Below are 14163 nucleotides of genomic sequence, written 5' to 3'. Positions count from 1 at the left end.
CTCCTTCTGCACTGTAGGGTTTCTATGATTAAAAAGAGGTAGATTACAAAAGAAGACTTTTACACACCCAGTTACTAGTAAGACTGAAGCAAGGAACTGACTGATTTGATAGAATCAGGGTGATTTCTAAGAATCTCCAATGTTAGCTCAATACAGCATGAATGAGGATGAATGAATTCTATTTATTACCATTTGGTGGATCAAATGTATTTCCCTCTTTGATATATACCTAATACAGAACTATTTAATATTTAGGTGTGATGAAGATTTTTGTTTTAATTTAAGTTGTCAATGCCTTTGAGCAGTTTGTGGCTTTCTGCTCTTCTATAATGTGTGCCTATGATTGACTAAATAGATGTGATGTTGAACTGAATTAAAATGTAGCACAGCATATTTCAGTAAAAATACTGAAACTTGAGTAAGTGATAAGCATCAATCTTTTTATATCCATTATTACTTTTTTTGCTGTTTTTGGGACTTGTACAAATGCCCTGAGGAGTTTAACTTGCCAGTTGAATTTGGCTAATGAAAATTAAAATAGGTAATTTGGATGAAAAATATTGAGTTGACATTTTACAATGCTTATGAACACTTAGAGCAATATTCACTCAACCTTTTCTATGTCATGTTGGCAAGAGAAATGCAATTCTTTTTTAAGGCTCTCCATCAGTATTTGTGATCCTTGGACTAGAGGAATTAAAATTCAATTTTCTGCCTGTTGTGAGTGAGCTAATTGCACCTGGGGTCGCAGTGGGTGTGCTACAATGCCACAGGGTAAAGATGGAAAAATCAATCAGATTTTCTGCTCTCGATCTGACATAGAAATACCTCCTGGGAATGTGCAAGAGAGAACATGTTTGGACTCTGCAGTGATGTTTCTCTTTTGCCTATCAGTCGGCTTAACCTACCATTGATGTCTAGGCCCACCTACAAAGTGTGGCTACTTGAACAAGGTATAGGAGGATGTCTGGTACCTGTGGAGTCAGACCCTACTTGAGAATTCAAGCATTCATTTGGGGAAGAGGAGAAAAATGGTGGAAAGAAATGTGTAAAAGTCAAAAGTTTAAAAGAAACACCTAGTGTATAAATTTTACCTCTGGATTCAAAATGTTTGAACCAAGTGCAATTTGTACAAATTTTGTTTTGACTCTACTACTTTTTAATTCCTGTTAGTTTCACACAGCAGAAATTTTAGTCACACTATTGAATCAAGGCATCTAAGCTTTTTTCAAAGGTTTTAAAACACAACAGAAAGAAACGAGTAGACTATTCAGGAGGAAATTGATACTGTACCACAATTTCTAATGAAGGCTGTCACTAGTTTTGACTGTTTCTTCCACGTCTACAGGAACTGATGCAATGATATTGATTTATAACGCTAACTGATCTGTGCTTTTGCTCACAGGCAAAATATCAAAAAAAGTAAATTGGATCATATTGCATTCGTGAAAGCTGAAATGTTACATGTACTGAACAGTGAGATTAATTTAGGAATTAATTTTATAGAACTGGCTCATTTCAAAAGAGGGGGGGAAGCAACCATTTGAAGTTATTGCATTTGACAGGTAATGTTAAGACTGCTGACCAAAAATTAAACAATTTGCTGCAGGCTTTCAAATGCATATCATTAAATAATTTCAGAGTTAAGATGATGGTTATAAACCTCTCTAAATTTGCTCTCTCTTTTGAACTGCTGGAATTATTGCTTTTATAATTGCCCCCAGATACCCATTATTTAATACTGGATCCATAAAATGTTTAATTTTAGATTTTTGTATGGGTTAAATCAAACTAGTCCTAACTGTAAATGTTCTTATTTATCAAATTTAGAATTCACCTCTAGTGAATTTTTCATCTAAATTAGTTAGCTATCTATATGTGTTAATCTTCGGCTTCAACTGAACAATCTCTTACCCTTATCTGTTTTTGTCTCAAGCCGAGACACTGACTTTCAACACTGGTTAATTAATGCCTTGTTATCTGACAACAGCCCAGATATACTGACTAAGTAATTGCAAAACTAGCCTCATCCTCTGGTAATCTAATCTGCTAAGTATTTTTCATAAAAATTCAAATATAATTATTTTCTTTTCTTCTCCCACCTTGTCTGAAGGTATTGATTTCTTGCTAAAAACTGTTTTTTACAGGCCCAGACATCTTCCTCAAGTTACCATTCTCTACTTGTGAACCTTGATGATGATTATCCCTAGATCGTGCAAGGGTTAAGGACAACTTCAGTACGAACTAAAAATCCACTGGAAGTAGAGGATAATATTTTTAAAAATCATGTGAGTACTATAATAGCAACATGTTACAATGTTTGGCAAGGGGAAATGAAGGATAAATAAACACTTCGATCTTCAGCAAATATGTTAAATCTGATGAACAAGGCAGAATAAAGATTGGAATATAAATAATTTTGAATAAGAGATTTTAGAAGGACCAAGCAAAAACATTTTAATCAAATGGTAGACAGTGCAAATATATTTGAGAGTTCTATATCTAAGTAGTGCAATAATTTTTCCTTCTGTCAATTGAGATGTTGCTTTAAGATGTTTGCTGTTTACAATGATGGAAGCTGTAGCTTTAGGCTGCAGGGATCATAGCAAGGATCATAAAATCCAGCCCAGTTTATAGCACTTCCTGTACCATTGTTCATGGATAGCTTAAGTAGGTACAATATTTATCTAAAATTGTCTGGTCTGTATATTTGGATATACTGATTATTTTTGTGTTTTGCAAAATACATTATGACCCCAGTAAGGCTGAGTGACCGATTGGACAAAAAAAATACAAGATTTCAAGTTGTAAGGCATTTGCTCTAATAATCAATCTAAAAGTTACATTATCTAAATACTATTTTAGTCGGAAATGTATATTCTAAACTGCAGAAAATACTCCCCATTTAATCTCACTATTTAATTTTTTAAATATGCAAAAACACACCTCTTCCAGTGTTGTACTTCACTCTGTACTTAAGTGGATGTTTCCATCTTCAGGAACCAGTCAGAAGCTTTCCTCAGCTCCAAAAGCTTGCTGTTTATTTCCTTTTCTAACTGGGTAACTTCTTTTCACAGTGAGGGTTACCTTGGGGATTTCTCTTGCTAGCCAAATCTAAGTGAATCTTTTAGTCTTATTTAAATATTCATGAACTTGGTTTCTTCAATCCTAGCATAAAGTCCCACCCACATTCTGCAAGGTGAAGGATAGAAACCAAAAGAGAAAATGCTGGGAAATCTCAGTAGGTCTGGCAGCATCTGTAAGGAGAGAAAAGCGCTGACGTTTTTGAATCCAGATTGATCCTTTGTGAAGAATAGAGTCCGGCTGTCTCTTTGCTCCGTCTTCCAGATTCCTGCAGACTGACCTGTCTGCAAGGATGAGGGATATCTTAAGAAAAATCCTATAACCCGATACTTTAACGCTTTGCTATGAACTTTTCCACTATCAAAACCCATCTCCCTGGTAACATGAATCACATGGGCCTTGTATCCAAATGCTAATTATATATTCTCCGGACCCTCAATTTCATTTTATGTTCAATTAAATAGGCCCTTCAAAGTATACAATTTACAAGACCTGTCGTCCCTCTCATCTCTCTGGGAAACTTATCCACAGCCACACTAGTTCTTCCGTCTTCCCCTAAAGTAAAGGCAATTGCAAAATTTAAGACTCTTACAAACTTGTTATTTGTAACACCACAACAGATGAAATGTGATCATCCAAGTGACAGGCTTTGAAAAACAAATTCTGAAATATAACTGATAATATTCTACACATTTGAGCAAATAAGTTATTGCACATTGTCAATTCATTAATTTATTTTTCCTTTTATCCCATATCATCCGTAAACAATCCACATAAACACTCTTGCACAGATGAACCCATCACCACAAATCCCATGTAACAGGATTTAAGATCCAATTTATTTGAGTCTTTAAAGTTCTTATTGACAACTTCCAAAATTTGCCTTCTGTTGTGCATCATTTTGAGTAAAGTTCTCATTGTTTCTATGTCCTTGGTTAATCGATTGCCCAGTCAATTCAGTCTAGGTATTTGTGTTAAAAGTGTCCATGAACCACTTTGTTCAGGCATGAACTCCAGATCTGCATTCCCTTTCATGGCTTTAGATTTTTTTATTGTTCAATTCTATAAAAAAGAGTCTTAGCCGGAAAGATGACTGAATTGTCCTTCTCCTGTTTAAATGCAGGATTTACAGTTCCCCTTTGTTTGAAAAATCTCTTTAATGTCATGTCAATGGTCAGTCAAAAATACTGATACTTTTTTCTTGCCAGTTCAAGGATTATTTTAAATTCACACAAACTTTATCAGCTCCTTTCTCAAAAGAACAATTACTTCATTCTGAAGTTCCAAGTTCCATTCCAGCATTCTTTTAAAGTTTATTTATTAGTCAAGAGTAAGGCTTACATTAACACTGCAATGAAGTTATCGTGAAATTCCCCTCGTCGCCACAGTCCAGTGCATGTTCGGATCAATGCACCTAACCAGCACGTCTTTCAGAATGTGGGAGGAAACTGGAGCACCCGGAGGAAACCCACGCAGACACGGGGAGTGCAAACTCCACATAGACAGTGACCCAAGCCGGGAATCGAATCCAGGTCCCTGGCGCTGTGAGGCACCAGTACTAACCATTGTGCTACTGTGCCACCCCTCAAATTCACTCAAATTCTTCTCATAGTTTCACCATATCAGCATCAGTTGCAGCCAAATAATTTTGTTTTAAAACACTGAATTCCTCTTTATCTCCATCAGTATGGAGCCCTGCTATTGTTTTCTGCTTTGGCACCTGTGGTTTAAGGTCTGCCAGCTGGCTTAATTTGGTCAGCCTCCATTCAGCCCATCTGTTTTTTAATTCTTTGTAGTCAGTCTAATGTTTTAGTGTCAGTTTAATCTCAGAAGCTTTTGACCCTTTGGGCACCTCTTGAGTCAAACCATTGTTCTTTACAGATTCAGAGATAAGCATATGGTTTTCTAAATCCAGTGATTGCTGATACATCTAGGGGTGGGATTCTCCTAAAAAAAAATTCTAAGTGTTGAATTCGTATAAAAACTGGAGTAAATCCTGCTGGTTGTTTTCAGCAGGACTTTCAAAATGAATTTTACACTGTACATCTTAGAGTGCCCTGGCGTGAATCCCGTTAGAAATCAGTGGGCAGGGCCTATTTCCACTGGAAAGGCCAGCAGCATTGTGCTGAGCGGGCCACTCTGCATGTGCCAATCTGGCCAGCACGGCAACTCCTCCATCGCCACCCTCCCCCCATATCTTTAACAATTTCATAGAAATGTCTGGAGATAGTACATGATCTTCAGATGGTAGTTAGCACTGCTGCCTCACAGTGCCATGGACCTAGGTTCAATTCCCTGCTTGGATCACTGTTGTGCAAAGTCTGCACATTCTCCCCATGTCTGCATGGGTTTCCTCCGGGTGCTCCGGTTTCCTCCCACAGTCTGAAAGACGTGCTGGTTAGTTCGGTGCATTGGCCATACTAAAATTCTCCCTCTGTACCTGAACAGGTGCCGGAGTGTGGTGACTGGGGGATTTTCACAGTAATTTCATTGTAGTGTTAATGTAAGCGTACTTGTGACACTAATAAATAAACTTTAGATTGTTCCTCAAGATATCATCAATCGGCAGTTTTGACACTACTCCAACAATAACAGAACCACTAACTTAAAGCACAATTTAAATTTGCCCTACACATTGGAACAGATAAATAATTTCCTTCAAGGTCTTTTAGCAACATACTTTTATAATTAGTCAATTGTTCGGAGAGAAGTTCACATATTTTGCTCGCATCAGGAACCATGTATTTCTAAGAATAGCTGTTCTTTTGTCCCCTTTACCAGATATCTTCAAATATAAAATGCCCACATTTTATGTGCTGGTTTACATTCTGTGTAATTACATTACATTTTATTGGTTTGCCACAAGCTTCACCCATGAACTAACATTTTCTAGGAAAATATTGGACATACTTGCAAGTGTCACCAGCTTAGCATTTAATTTGCAGGAACTTACTTTTACATTTCCCATCTGATGTCAAAAGTAACATGTTGGTTCCCTTGAATCACACTCAACTCCTACATCGTCTCTTTTATTATTCTGAGCATCATCTGTCTGATCATCCTTATTGTAATTAATATTCTGTTCAATATCAAACCTCTTGGAAAGGATTATCCAATCTTGTTCATTCGTACTCTGCTGCCAGTGAGAATGGAGAACTTGATGCTCAGCCAAAACTCCAATCAGTGCAGTGGCACTGGAGAATCCCAGTTGCAGACAAGGTCTGAGATTTCCAGCACTTAGTTCTCTGAAACAAAGGTTTGATCCAGTGCATGTGTTTGTGGGATAGTTCATAACCATCTATCTTAACAGTAGCTTCTCTTATTTTGGAAACATGACAGTCTTCTAGATGGGACCTTATTCCTAAAGGGATTCTGTTTTTAAATTCTTCCGTTCAAAATATTGCTTAAGCTTCGTAGCTCAACACCATACATCAAATACAATTTCATTCTGCAAATTCTACAAAATCTGATTCTGTCTCTTCCTCAGGTTCTAAACTTTTGCCTGTCAGTTTCTGGAACTAACCTGTATGCATTAACTACAGCAGTCTTAATAATCATCATAGTCTGCGGACTGTTCATGTGAAAGGCTCGAATAAACCCCCAATGTTTTTCTACCGAATCATGTTGTAATAGAGTTGTCCAGATTGCTCTCAGCCATTCTAAGTTTATAACAGTTTCCTCAAATGGTACAAAATATATTTCAGTTCCTTCCTTAATGAATTTAGGCACTAAGTGAATATTCCTTACCAAATCAAAACCTGGAGTTAAAGCTTACTCTTACAAATATGCAAAAAGCATACAAATTAGGAGCAGTAATTCATTGGGCCCCTCATACCTGCTCCGCTCTTCCATTCAATAAGATCATGGCTAACCTGATTGTGGCCTCAACTCCTCACTCTGCCTAATCCCAATGATCGTTGACTCCCTTGCTGGTCAAGAATATATCTAACGATACCTTAAGAGGATTCATTGATACTGCCTCCACCTCTTTCTTGTGAAGGGTCGTGAATCTTTGGAACGCTCTGAGAGAAAATATGACCTTACCTGACGAAGGGGCATACAGGCAGTTCAGAGAAGGTTCACTTGACTGATTCCTAGGATTCTTCGGGGGGAGGGAGCGGGGTGTGTGTAATTTTACAAGGAAAGGTTGGACGGGCTGTATCCACTGATGTTTAGAAGGTTGAGAGGTGATCTTATTGAAACAAATAAGATCCTGAGAGGACTTGGCAGGATGCTGAAATGACATTTCCCTTTGTGGGAGAGATGAGAAAGAGAGGATACAGTTTCAAAATAAGAGGTTTCCCATTTAAGACATAGATAATCATAGAATCTACAGTGCAGAAGAAGTCCATTCAGCCCATCAGGCCTGCACCAACAACAATCCCACCCAGGTCCTATCCCCCTAACCCTGCATATTTACTCTCCCAGTCCTCTGACACTAAGGGGTAATTAATCATGGCCAATCAACCTAACCCATACATATTTGGACTGTGGGAGGAAACCGGAGCACTTGCAGGAAACCCACGCAGACACGGGGAGAACATGCAAACTCCACACAGACACAGTAACCCGAGGCTGGAATGGAACCCAGGTCCCTGGCGGTCATATTTTCTGTAAGAAGTCTCATAACACCAGGTTAAAGTCCAACAGGTTTATTTGGTAGCAAAAGCCAGGATTAGGAGATTCTGCAATCTCCCTTCATTTAATAATAGGCTGCTTTTCTGTTCTTCCTGCCAAAATGGACAAGTTCGTGTTTTCACATATTATATTCCATCTGGAATTTTATGTGCATTTACTTGACCTATCTATGTTCCTTTGCGGACTCCTTGTATTATCTTCACAACTTACTTTATTACCTGTCTTTGTCTCATTAGCAAACGTAGAAAGCATACATTTAGTCTCTTCCAGGTTAGTCATGGCATGGATCAATTCTGGCCTCCCAGATTGCCTGGATCCACTACAGTTTGCCTATTGCCGCAACAGGTCCACAGCGGATGTCATCTCCCTGGTCGTACACTCAACCCAGGAACACCTGGATAACAAAGATACCTTTGTCAGACTCTTATTTATTGACCACAGCTCGGCCTTCAACACCATTATTCCTACGAAACTCATCTCCAAATTCCGTGGTCTATGGCTCAGCTCCTTCCTCTGTGACTGGATCCTAGACTTCCTAACCCACAGACCGCAATCATTAGGGGTGGGTAACAACATCTCCTTGATGATCATCCTTAATACCGGTGCCCCACAAGGCTGTATTCTCAGCCCCACTACTATATTCCTTATACACCTATGACTGTGGTAAAATTCCCCTCCGACTCGATTTTCAAGTTTGGTGATGACACCACTGTCGTGGACTGGATCTCAAATAATGATGAGACGGAGTACAGGAAAGAACTAGAGAATCTGATGAATTGGTGTGACAACAATAGTCTCCCCCTCAGTGTCAGTAAAATGAAGGAGATAGTCATCGACTTCAGGAAGCATAGAGGAGGACATACACCTGTCTACATCAATGGGGAAATGGTCGAGAGCTTCAAGTTTCTAGGTGTCCAGATCACCAACGACCTGTGCTGGTCCCTCTAAGCTGACACTATTGTTAAGGAAGCCCACCAACTCCCCGACTTTCTCAGGAGGCTCAGAAAATTTGGCATGTCCACTACGACTCTCACCAACCTTTACAGATACACCATAGAAAGCATCCTTTCTGGTTGTATCACAGCTTGAAATGGCTCTTGCTCTGTCCAAGACTGGAAGAAACTACAGAGGGTCATAAATGTAGCCCAGTCCATCACGCAAACCAACCTCCCACCCATTGACTCTGTCTACATTTCCTGCTGCCTCGGAAAAGCAGCCAGCATAATCAAGGACCCCATGCACTCCGGATACACTCTCTTCCACCACCTTCCATTGGGAAAAAGATACAAAAGTCTGAGGTCACATACCAGTCGACTCGAACAGCTTCTTCCTTGCTGCCAACAGACTTTTGAATGGACCTACCTTATGTTAAGTTGATCTTTCTCTACACCCTAGCCATGACTGTAACACTACATTCTGCATCCTCTCCTTTCCTTCTCTGTGAACGGTATGCTTTGTCTGTATAGCGTGCAAGAACCAATACTTTTCACTGTATACTGATACATGTGACAATAAATCAAATCAAACCAAAAAATCATCCAAGTCATTGCTATAAATTAGAAATAGTTGAGGCTGCAGCAAGATCCTTGTGGCTTCACTCATCGCATCTTGCCTACCTGAAAATTATTTATCCCTACTCTCTGGTTTCTGTTAGCTAACCAATCCTCCATCCTAATATGTTAATCCCCTGCACCATGAGTTCTTATTTTGTGTAGTAACTTTTGATGTAGCACCTTTTTGAATGCCTTTTAAAAATCTAAGTACTCCACAGTAACAGCTTCTTCTTTATTCACAGAACTCCAATAAATTAGTCAAATGAGATTTCCCTTTCACAAAACCATGTTGACTCTTAATTGCATGGAGTGCCTTGCTATAACAACCTCAATAATAGATTCCAGCAATTTCCAGATGACAGAGGTTAAGCTAATTGGCCTGTAGTTTCCAGCTTTCTGTCTCCTTCCTTTCTTGAATAGAGAAGTCACATTCACTGTTTTGCAATCTGATGGGACATTTCAAAAATCTATGGCATTCTGGAAAATTAAAATCAATACATCTAATATCTCAACAGTCATTTCATTTAAGACACCAAGATGAAGTATATCAGGACCTCGGGACTTGTCAGCTTTTTGTTCTAATATTCTTTTCAGTACCCTTCCCCTGGTGATTGTAATTGTTTAAAGTTCCTCCCTTTTACCTCCTGATTTGCAATTATTTCCAGGATGTTTTTGTATCCTCTACAGTGTAGACAGACGCACACTATCTGTTCAATTCATCCGCCATTTCCTTATTTTTGTTATTTCCCATTCTCGCTCTCTAGAGGACCAACACTCATATTATTAACTCTTTGGACAGAATATACAAAACAGCAAAGAATCATCAACAGAAAGTTAGCTAGAAATTTAAAAAACTGATTGTGATACAGCTATTTAAAAAGGTAAAGACCTGCCACTCATCTTTGTGGAATTATATGCTTTTTCTTTCAATTTGGTATTATCTTTAAATTCTTTTGTTTACCACAAATGATGTGCCCTTCCTTTGGTCTTTTTTTCTCACTGAAATGTATCTTTTATGTACATTATAGAACATAGAACAGTACAGCACAGAACAGGCCCTTCGGCCCACGATGTTGTGCCGACCTTCATCTGAAACCAAGATCAAGCTATCCCACTCCCTACCATCCTGGTGTGCTCCATGTGCCTATCCAATAACCGCTTAAATGTTCCTAAAGTGTCTGACTCCACTATCACTGCAGGCAGTCCATTCCACACCCCAACCACTCTCTGCGTGAAGAACCTACCTCTGATATCCTTCCTATATCTCCCACCATGAACCCTATAGTTATGCCCCCTCGTAATAGCTCCATCCACCCGAGGAAATAGTCTTTGAACGTTCACTCGATCTATCCCCTTCATCATTTTATAAACCTCTATTAAGTCTCCCCTCAATCTCCTCCGCTCCAGAGAGAACAGCCCCAGCTCCCTCAACCTTTCCTCATAAGACCGACACTTCAAACCAGGCAGCATCCTGGTAAATCTCCTCTGCACTCTTTCCAGCGCTTCCACATCCTTCTTATAGTGAGGTGACCAGAACTGCACGCAATATTCCAAATGCGGTCTCACCAAGGTCCTGTACAGTTGCAGCATAACCCCACGGCTCTTAAACTCCAACCCCCTGTTAATAAAAGCTAACACACTATATGCCTTCTTCACAGCTCTATCCACTTGAGTGGCAACCTTTAGAGATCTGTGGATATGGACCCCAAGATCTCTCTGTTCCTCCACAGTCTTCAGAACCCTACCTTTGACCCTGTAATCCACATTTAAATTAGTCCTACCAAAATGAATCGCCTCACATTTATCAGGGTTAAACTCCATTTGCCATTTTTCAGCCCAGCTTTGCATCCTATCTATGTCTCTTTGCAGCCTACAACACCCCTCCACCTCATCCACTACTCCACCAATCTTGGTGTCATCAGCAAATTTACTGATCCACCCTTCAGCCCCCTCCTCTAAGTCATTAATAAAAATCACAAAGAGCAGAGGACCAAGCACCGATCCCTGCGGCACTCCGCTAGCAACCTGCCTCCAGTCCGAAAATTTTCCATCCACCACCACCCTCTGTCTTCGATCAGACAGCCAGTTACCTATCCAATCGGCCAACTTTCCCTCTATCCCACACCTCCTTACTTTCATCATAAGCCGACCATGGGGGACCTTATCAAACGCCTTACTAAAATCCATGTATATGACATCAACCGCCCTACCTTCATCAACACACTAGTTACCTCCTCAAAAAATTCTATCAAATTTGTGAGGCACGATTTGCCCTTCACAAATCCGTGCTGACTATCCCGGATTAATCCGCATCTTTCTAAATGGTCGTAAATCCCATCCCTAAGGACCTTTTCCATCAATTTACCAACCACCGAAGTCAGACTAACCGGTCTATAATTACCAGGGTCATTTCTATTCCCTTTCTTAAACAGAGGAACAACATTTGCCACTCTCCAGTCCTCTGGCACCATCCCCGTGGACAGCGAGGACCCAAAGATCAAAGCCAAAGGCTCTGCAATCTCATCCCTCGCCTCCCAAAGAATCCTAGGATACATTTCATCAGGCCCAGGGGACTTATCGACCTTCAGTTTATTCAAAACTGCCAAGACATCCTCCCTCCGAACATCTATTTCCTCCAGCCTATTAGCCTGTAACACCTTCTCTTCCTGAAAAACATGGCCCCTCTCCTTGGTGAACACTGAAGAAAAGTATTCATTCATCACCTCGCCTATCTCTACTGATTCCATACACAAGTTCCCACCACTGTCCTTGACCGGCCCTAACCTCACCCTGGTCATTCTTTTATTCCTCACATAAGAGTAAAAAGCCTTGGGGTTTTCCTTGATCCGACCCGCCAAGGACTTCTCATGTCCCCTCCTAGCTCTCTTCAGCCCCTTTTTCAGCTCGTTCCTTGCTAACTTGTAACCCTCAGTCGAGCCATCTGAACCTTGTTTCCTCATCCCTACATAAGCTTCCCTCTTCCTTTTCACAAGACATTCCACCTCTTTTGTGAACCACGGTTCCCTCACTCGGCCATTTCCTCCCTGCCTGACAGGGACATACCTATCAAGGACACCCAGTATTTGTTCCTTGAAAAAGTTCCACTTTTCATCAGTGCCTTTCCCTGACAGTTTCTGTTCCCATCTTATGCCCCCTAATTCTTGCCTAATCGCATCATAATTACCTCTCCCCCAATTGTAAGCCTTGCCCTGCCGTCCAGCCCTATCCCTCTCCATTGCAATAACAAAAGACACCGAATTGTGGTCACTATCTCCAAAGTTCTCTCCCACAACCAAATCTAACACTTGGCCCGGTTCATTTCCCAGTACCAAATCCAATGTGGCCTCACCCCTTGTCGGCCTATCCACATATTGTGTCAGGAAACCCTCCTGCACACACTGCACAAAAAGTGCCCCATCCAAACTATTTGACCTACAAAGGTTCCAATCAATATTTGGAAAGTTAAAGTCCCCCATGACAACTACCCTGTGACCCCCACACACATCCGTAATCTGCTTAGCAATTTCTTCCTCCACATCTCTATTACTATTTGGGGGCCTATAGTAAACTCCTAGCAACGTGACCGCTCCTTTCCTGTTTCTAACTGCAGCCCATATTACCTCAGTGTGCATATCCCCCTCAAAGTGCTTTTCCGCAGCCGTTAAACTATCCTTGATTAACAATGCTACTCCTCCACCTCTTTTACCAGCTTCCCTACACTTGGTGAAACATCTATACCCCGGAACGTCCAACAACCATTCCTGTCCTTGTTCTACCCACGTCTCCGTAATGGCCACAACATCGTAGTCCCAAGTAGCAATCCACGCCCCAAGTTCATCCACCTTGTTCCGGATGCTCCTTGCATTGAAGTAGACACACTTCAACCCATCTTCCTGTCTACCGGTACCCACCCTTGACCTTGATACCTTCCCCAATACCTCACCACCCTCAACACTGACTTCCGGACTACAACTCCTTTTCCCACTCCCCTGACAAATTAGTTTAAATCCCCCTGAAGAGCCGTAGCAAATTTCCCTCCCAGGATATTGGTGCCCCTCTGGTTCAGGTGCACACCGTCCTGTTTGTAGAGGTCCCACCTTCCCCAGAACGTGTTCCAATTATCCACGTATCTGAAACCCTCCCTCCTGCACCATCCCTGCAACCACATGTTTAAGTGCACTCTCTCCCTGTTCCTCAACTCGCTATCACGTGGCACCGGTAGCGTACCAGAGATGACCACATGTTTTGTCTTTGCTCTCAGCTTCCAGCCGAGCTCCCGAAATTCCTGTTTTAAATGCCCGTCCCTTCTCTTACCTATGTCGTTGGTACCAATGTGTACCACGACTTGTGACTGTTTCCCCTCCCCCTTAAGAATCCGGAAAACACGGTCCGAGACGTCACGGACCCTGGCATCCGGTAGGCAACAAACCATCCTCGAGTCTCTTTTGCTGCCACAGAACCTCCTATCTATCCCTCTAACTAACGAGTCCCCAATAACTATTGCCCTCCCGCTCTCCTCCTTACCCTCCTGAGCCACAGGGACGGACTCAGTGCCGGAGATCCTCTCACTGCGGCTCACCACTGGTATGTCGTCCCCCTCAACCGTATCCAAAGCGGAATACTTATTGCTAAGGGGAACGACCACAGGGGATCCCTGCACCGACTGCTTCTTCCCAGCCCCTCTCACCGTCACCCATCTATTTTCATTCCGCGGAGTAACTGTATCCCTGAAGCTTCTGTCTATGGCCATCTCTGCATCCCTAATGATCCTAAGTTAAGACCATAAGACCATAAGACATAGGAGCGGAAGTAAGGCCATTCGGCCCATCGAGTCCACTCCACCATTCAATCATGGTTGATTTCAACTCCATTTACCCGCTCTCTCCCC

At 41.3% G+C, this 14163-nt stretch overlaps 1 protein-coding gene across 1 annotated transcript in view; it reads left to right on the top strand.

Annotated features, from left to right (window-relative positions):
* Positions 1 to 14163, top strand: part of LOC144506410 (rho guanine nucleotide exchange factor TIAM1-like) — a 306108-nt gene that overhangs the window by 52531 nt on the left and 239414 nt on the right. Inside the window, exon 2 of the mRNA XM_078232483.1 lies at positions 2148 to 2288. The gene's annotated coding sequence lies outside the window, so the exon portion shown is untranslated. The remainder of the gene's footprint in view (positions 1 to 2147; positions 2289 to 14163) is intronic.

Source organism: Mustelus asterias, chromosome 17 (assembly GCF_964213995.1).
Source record: "Mustelus asterias chromosome 17, sMusAst1.hap1.1, whole genome shotgun sequence".
Lineage (NCBI taxonomy): Eukaryota > Metazoa > Chordata > Chondrichthyes > Carcharhiniformes > Triakidae > Mustelus > Mustelus asterias.
The sequence above is the reverse complement of the archived record's forward strand: the minus strand, read 5'-3'. Positions and strand labels throughout refer to the sequence as shown.